Consider the following 8022-nt stretch of genomic DNA (forward strand, 5'->3'; position numbering starts at 1 on the left):
GTTCATGATTGAAAATATGAGCATACACACAAAAGAGTTTAAGAGAGAGGTGTTGAGGCTGAGCCAAAGAGACAAGAGGATGGAGATGGAGTTGGAGCCAACTTTTACATCATACATTAGCCTTTCTTAATAAGTAATAATCCTTCCCTTAAAGCTGGATCAGCCATTCTGAGTTTTGATGAGTCTGAAGAGTGCAGCAGTGGCACACTTTGCCTAACCACTGCAAGAAAGCTGAGGTACGCTCTGTTTTATAGTTATGTGGAAAGTGCTGTAGGATATTTGGAGAGGAGCTCCGGCCAGGCCTGCATTAGAAACCTGATCATTTTCATTAAGTAATTGGTCGCCGTGACCTGTGCGAGTTCCTTGGCAAGATGGAGTTTCATTTGCCAGTTTGGGAAGCAATCTTATTGCTTCCACATGAATAATTAAATCAGACTTTACAACTCGTGGAAACACACAAACAGTCATTCACAGAGTGGCTCTGAGCGCCAGAATCCACATTATCTGTCTGTCTTGATTTTCCCCTTCCCCTCGTTCTCTCCCTCACACTCAGCCACAATAACACAGCAATATTTCACTCAAATAGCCTCTTTCGAGCAAAACCTGCCACCAGAATTTAGTGCCTCTTGGATTGGTCCCATGCAGCCGTCAAACTTGGCCGGTCCAGCCATGTCAGAGTACACTGTGTGGCCCTGCCTTGTTGGCTCCTGAAGGGAGAGCCAGCGGAAGATCTGTGACACCAAATCGGTAGAGGAAGAAACATGAAGGAGGCCAATGGCTGCCGCACGCAACATATGAAGTAGATTAGAAGCCTGTAATTACAGAGAGGGAGAGAAATCCTAGCAGGGCAAAGCAGAGATATGTGTAAGAAAGACGGTGTGCAGGAGAGAGAAAGAGAGTGAAACAGATAGTGTGCACCGTGTGTCTCAGAGAGACGGGGAAACGGGGCCGAGAGGCAGAGTTATCTAAAGAGAACAGGTGCAGCAACACAGAAGAGATCAAAAGTTTTCAATAGAAGAAAAGAGGAAGACAAAAAGTGTCGAGAACTGTGAAGTGAACAAAAAAAATAATTACACACAGGTACAGAGATTACCCTGTTATCTAATGTCAGAATCATCTATGTTGAGAGATAAGTCATGTATGTTTGTAACTGCTATTCAGAAGCTGTAAAGCTCCTGTGTGCTATCCTTGGTATCTTACAGTATACTGTTTCTAGTACAAATGTTGTTGAAGGATATTTATCTAAACTGAGGTACTTTTGATAGAGGGTCTCATATGTAATACATATTTCTGTAATCTTTGGATGACCTCCTTTTAAACAGTTTATTACCTGAAGTTATAATCTAAAAGACTTTCAGGGAAATACAAGTCCTTGAAGTTACCGTCTTTTGTGAATCGGTTAACACAATGTTGATTTAGACCATGCTCCAATGATGAAACCCTTGTGTCCTCTCTTTTTTTCATTGATTATAAGAATTATGAGTCAACTAACCATGGGAAAATTCACAAGCTATCACCCAGCAGTAACTGGTCCACTAGAGAGAGTAAGTAGAAGCACAATGCTAATAACCACTAATGGCCATAGGTGCCACCAAAGATGACAAAAAACGATATCTTTGTAGCCTAAGTGCTAATTATATATGAAACAATTCCGGTTAACTCTCCTGAAAAAAATCAAAAGCAGAGCCAGAGAAAAAATTTTCCCTCTTCCAATTTGTAAATTTTTGAGGCGTTACACTGTTTTTTTGGGTCTCTGCAAGTGAGTCTCCTCATAATGTGTTTGTCGATAGGGGCAAACATCCTGCAATAGCACAACATATTGCTATTTGGAGAAACAGATACTAGAAACCCAAATCTGGGATGTGCTGAAACTAAAAATGTGAGCTGCAAAAAGCTGAAGCAAAAGCCCTGCATGATGCAAATCAAGAACACACTAACCCAAAAAAACAAATGCCAACATAAAACGTTACATAGCTGGTAAATAAATGACTGCCCTGATTACACACAAAGTTCATTGTGAAGAAAGGCAGTCTAAACTGAGAGTCTGAGGCACTCTGATGCAGTATAAATGTCCTTTTTTAACAGGGATGTGTCTACGCGTTGATGATTCTTCAGGACATTATCAAGAATGTTACATATTATGTGTTTAAAATTGAAGTGCACAAGGATCCAAATTGTAAAATATGATGTGGGGGCACTGGTGGCCTACAGGATAGTTCATGCTTTTCATTGGTCAACAGCAGTATGATGCTGAACGTGTCTGTTATACATTTTAATATGGTGTTATATTTATACACTCTGAGTGGAATTTAGTAAGAAAGTGCAGTACTTTTCAGCCTTCGACTTAACTAACAACTTATTATTACAGCTAAAGCTCTGCAGGCAAAAGCTGAACAGACATTTTGAACTTAAAGCAGACAAGAATGAACAAGACAAACTGTGAAGAGGTCTTTAACTATACAGAAACAGCAGAGGTTTTAAGAAACACTTCCTCTTGATCCTTACTGCCTCATGTATGAGCTGAGTGAGGGCAGCCATCTTGAATTAGCCTGTCAATTCCCTACATGTCATGGCGATGGCTGTCATCTTACTCTATGAGTAACCAGACTGACACCTTGAGGATAGAGAGATCGGTGCTGCAGGAGTGACAGCGGGCCCTGATACAGTGTTGTGACCAGAGAATAATGTGACACGCATTCAGCTGGACTGATGCTGCTGTTAACGCTCCACACATGATAAACAACCTGCGATCGTGGAGATAAGAGGCGAGTCGTGACTCAAGCTGGGCTGCGGCATCATCGAACACTCGGTGGGAGAAGATAGCAGGGGCATGCTTAAGACCGAGAGTCTGGGAGATACAGCCAGGGCCCTGCGCCGATATCTGAAGGCTAAGATTATTAGTTAGATTCCCTTGATGACTAAGCAGCTTTCCCATCATTCAGGTAGCCTACAAGGAGAGCCATTGTTAAAATCTGGCATGGTAGCGTCCCAAAGTACCATAAATGAGCAGAAAGGCCGGCGCAGAGAGGACACCTGTGATGAAGTGTTTTCTCTTAACGCCGCAGGCAAAGCCAAGGTGCAGGGGATGATGAAGAGGCCTGAGCAGCTCTAATGCATGCCAGGTAACATTTAATATGAGATGAGATCCCATTGAAGGAATAAGGAGATACTCAAGAAGCATTATGGGTAATCCTGACACACAGTCATAAGCTTGAAGGAGCAGAGAGGAGAGTGTTTTCAGCCATTGCAGAGGATGAACAAGAGAGCAATTAGTCACCTTAGTACACACAAACACACACACCTCGATCTGGTTCCCTCTTGCAAAGCTCTATTCATTAACTGTAATATTAGACTAACTCTTGTGCTTAATTATAACATTATGAATGATAAATATCATTGTCAGTGTTTATTAATTCGACAAGAACAAGAAAAAATATTTAACAAAAAGACAACTGGTGTAAGTATAGAAAAAAAACCATCCATAAACTGAAAATAAAGATAGAGATAAGCAGATCAACTTAAAGCTTTGTTTCCATTTGATAGCCCCACTTTACTTTAACTAATTTATTTCTACCTGAGACGTTATCTCACTAGCTTTAAAATGTCATATTGTTTCCTTCTTCTCATCAACGTGCAGCAGTGTATTTGTAGCTCCGACAGAAGTGTCTCATGGTTGAGACTGCCGCTGGTTGTTTATGACGTCTTCCTGCCACACTACAACAAACACCAGTCTTGTTTGTCTCTGACGTGGCCTTGGCATGAGCATTAGACCATCAACCTCTGTTCACAGAGCGCAATGATGCCTCTGTGTTAAATGGAGCAGCTGATGATGATGACGATGATGATAAGGGAAAGTGAAGAGGGAGAAAACAGGGCAATGTCCATTTATAGTGCAACCTGTCGTGTGTGTGTTTCCCCTGCTTTTAGGTGTATAAATGGAAATCATATGTTTAAGTGTTAAAAACATGTGCCTCAGTGTGTGTGTGTGTGTGTGTGTGTGTGTGCACATGGTAACACATGTGCATACCTGTGTGGGCGGATGGGACCAGCGTTTGACAAGAGAGAGAGGCTCAGTTGTAAAATATGGTGATGAGAGATAAAGAGAAAAAGAGGAAGCTCATCTCCAATGCAAAGGTTCAAAGACACGGTTCCGCGTCTCATCATCAGAGCTGCAACAACCACAAAGGAAATGACCAAGTGACCCCCCCAGTATTCTCCACCAGCAAGAAGAGATGCACTGCACACTCCTCTTTGAACAACATGTCTTAAGAAAGAATCTTTCTCAGAAAACAATCCTCTCAATGTCCTGAAAATCCTCTGCACAATGTTAAACATACACACATGATTGTGCTTATCTTATGCAGGGATTTCCCTTTAAATTCAACACTGCACACTGGCAACACACACATTTCTGCTGCCTTGTCAGATAAGAAAATTCACCCCAGCGAAATAAAAGTCACGCACTAGTGCTCTTAGGCGTAAAATACAAATGAAGTAGCCCATAAAAACTATTATTGTAGCTACACACATTAGACCCTGCAATTATAGTTTCACCATGCAATCTTTCCACACCCTTTCTTTTTTTAACTAATACTGGCAGAAGAGAAGGAGAGAAGGCGAGTACATACCTTTTATTTGATGCAGGCTGCAGAAGCTGGCTCTCTCCCTGCAGAAAATACATCAACGATTATTAGAAATGACAGAAAGAGAATCAATAGTCTCCTGCTAAGAATAGGGGCTCTCCCAGTCATTGCAGCCTCCTGTCTGCGATGGAATAACGGGGAACACTCGCTCTGATTTTCTTTTTCTTTTTTCTTTGCAAGCACATGCTCAGCTTATTGTTACAGCTTATTGGCTGCTCCCTCTTCTCTACCCTCTCTCCTCCACCTGTTTGGGCTCTGCTTTCAGACCTATATTTTGTTCCATTTTTTATTTATTCTTTGCTTTGTGTGCGCAGCGAAATCTCATTCCCCCCCTCTGGGTCGTGAAATTAATTATAGGAGGGGCGTTTAATGTGATTTACAGGCGATCGATACAATTTGGGCTTTCATCAATTCAGGGAGATAAAATAGAATCTGACACGGTGTGGGTCTGCAGGGAAAAAAAAAGGCTGATGGGAGCTGTGACAAATCAAGAAAAGCACTGGAGGGGGGTTTTATGACCTTGTGTGTGCTGACGTCCCCCCCCCCCCATCTCTTCCTCCTCCTCTGCCTCCCCCTCCCTCTGAATTGATGCGGGGATTCCTGATGCTATTTTTAGTCTCTCGGTCGTGGAGAGCCGTGCGTGGGTGGAGGAGAGAAAGGAGAAGGGAAGCAGGAGGAGGAGGAAGAGGAGCAGCAGGGGGATGAAGAGGAGGAAGAGAAGGAGGAGGCCAAAGAGGAGAGGGGGATTTGTGCACGTGGGGGGAGGTAATAGGGGGGTTCCCATGCGGACTGGAGCTGCAGCAGCATCAACACAAAGCTCCACGCTGTGAGGGCTTTGAATCGTGACCAGACAGCCGGAAACACGAGAAAAGGGGAGCGCCGTGTCATTTTCTGCATACAGGATGGTACTGCTTTCTTTGATTTAGCTGCATTTTTATTATTGTACACCACTCTGAAATTACACAGCTCTTTGAGGAAGATTGCAGTGCTGGGACGGTTATGCAGAACTATAGTATATAAGCCTATTTATATTGTGTAAAATTAGAGGGATAGGAGGATGCTGATGAGGGATGGTGTTCAGTCATAAACCTACAGCAATAAACCTGTAATGGCATTTAGTTTTATTATACCCCTTTACATAGGCCTTTGTCATAACTCTGTCGTTTGAATGAATGAATATCCTTTGCTTCTGAAACAATGAAAGGAGAGATCTCTTAAGGTAGCCTAATATAATGTTTCATTATTGGATGACAAGGGAACTTAAAAACAACACAGGTTATACACATCACTTCATATAATGATAACAATTTGTGGTTGTGATTGGTATGTGAGTGTGTTTATTATTTTTCATATTTAGTCAGACTTATAAAGATATAAATATGTGCAGCATTTGAGTGCAAGATTTTCCAAAGGGCACAAAGTGTATCGTGTTGTGTCGTGTCTCATTGTATCATATTTTATGAAAATTTTACCTTCAGCGTGTGCTTACTGTTTATTACAGTATATAAGATGTATCCAGGGTGGAAAGCACCTCAGTGTAATTGAGTAGATTCTTTTTTGTTGACTTCTTTTTGTTTTTTGTTTACGGCTTCAAGTGCATCATGTAGGATGACTGTGAACAGATTATCTTTCCTTACTTGTATTTCTGCTGAGGAGCAATAGTCCACTGACAATTTGGCTGAATAGTGTCTCCTTGCTGGTTATGTGCATCTTTCCTATTAAAGGCCAACCAATGCCCACTGTCACTAATCCCTTAGTCCTCTATACAACACTTTCTCACTCTAAATGAAGTGTTATGATTACCCTCAGACTGAAATCATGAGAAGCACAGGGATGGCTGGCATACGGGGAGCGGTTTCATTATTTATCACCGGCAGACTATTTTTAGCTCGTGCTGCCTTGCTGGCGTCGAGGGTTTCCGGGCACAAGGATGGCAGGTTTCCTCGTCACCCGCAGGTCACATGGCGGGGGGACACCCAGGCATACCATATCGCAGGAAAAAAAAGGCATCAGAGGACTCCTCCAGCTGGTTGTGTTATTCACTTGCGCACTTAATCAGAGAATTATAATTACTGAGAGACACGAGCTGGCAGACTGCCGCAGAGGAGGCGTATATAGTCTATAGATGTCCATGTGCAGAGGAAAAGTAAAGTCATACAGCCGAGAGTCCCACATCTTCACGTTTGAAGCTGCGCAGTGACTGCATAACAATTCATTTGAAGTCTGGCAGGCTAAATCGCAGGTTGTTTATCATGTGCTAAATTCAGGTCGACCTGAAGTATAAACGTATAGCAGTATTAATTCTGATTGCATAAAACACAAAGCCACAGCTCAATGACAATGATAATAATAATCAGGTGTTCATATCATCACATCATTTTACGAAATGCTGAACATTAAATGTCTTTCACCAGGGGCAGTTTGCAGCTTTGACCACACCTGCCATCAAGTGCTCATCAGCTGCTTGGTGGTCAATTTATATATGTGGGTGTTTTCAAAAACTGTCACCTGATGAAGACTGTTTGATCTGAACTTAGTGATTATTTCAGTTTTTTGAGGCATTGACTATGTGTGCAGCCCTGTCCTCCTTCTATTGTATTTCATATGAACGTTAAATCAGTAATATAACGCTGTAGCACTGAGGATGTCAGGTGATGTTGTAGAAAGCTAACAAAACCCAAAGTAACACCTAGGCCACTGAAAACGTGTATTACTTTCTCCCTGTGTTTTTTCCTTGAAGTTACTTTTTTTTTATCAAAACCTCAGTATGTTAGGTTTAGTGAGTTTGTCTTAAAAAATATATCAACACCTTTTGGTTTAATAGGAAGCACCTAGAGCTGTCAGCAGGAATTATGTAATTAGTGCAACCGTCACAGGACTATTTCACAAACTAAGATCGTGTCGAAACCATTCCTGGGTATTAACAGGTACTTTGAAATCATTCTAAAAAATAATATGTCCTAAATGCTGGGAGTGAGCTTTATCCAGGTGCAAAGACGTATCACTTTGTTGCCACAAAGAATTTAGGAGAACATTGGTGTGAAAAACACAGCTGTTAACTCTTTAAAATATGGACATGGTGAAAAATAACATGAGCAAGTGAGGAATAAAGCAAAGGACATAAAGGGAAAGACAATAATGGAGGACAATCGCAGAGACTGAGGTAGTAAGGGATGAAAACGGGGCTGTCTGATTGAGAGGGAGACGTGGGAGGCAGAGGGGAAGGAGGGAGACAGAGTGCATTAGAAATGATTGCAGGGGAGCGATAGCAAGAGCGTATACTGGATGAGGGTAAATTCAGATGTTCTGGATGATAATGCTGCCTTGTGTCCTAATGAAAAAACCCAGATGCTATCTCGCTTCTGGAAAATGCCGGACC

The sequence above is a fragment of the Labrus mixtus genome, chromosome 8 (genome assembly GCF_963584025.1).
Source record: "Labrus mixtus chromosome 8, fLabMix1.1, whole genome shotgun sequence".
Taxonomy (NCBI): Eukaryota; Metazoa; Chordata; class Actinopteri; order Labriformes; family Labridae; genus Labrus; species Labrus mixtus.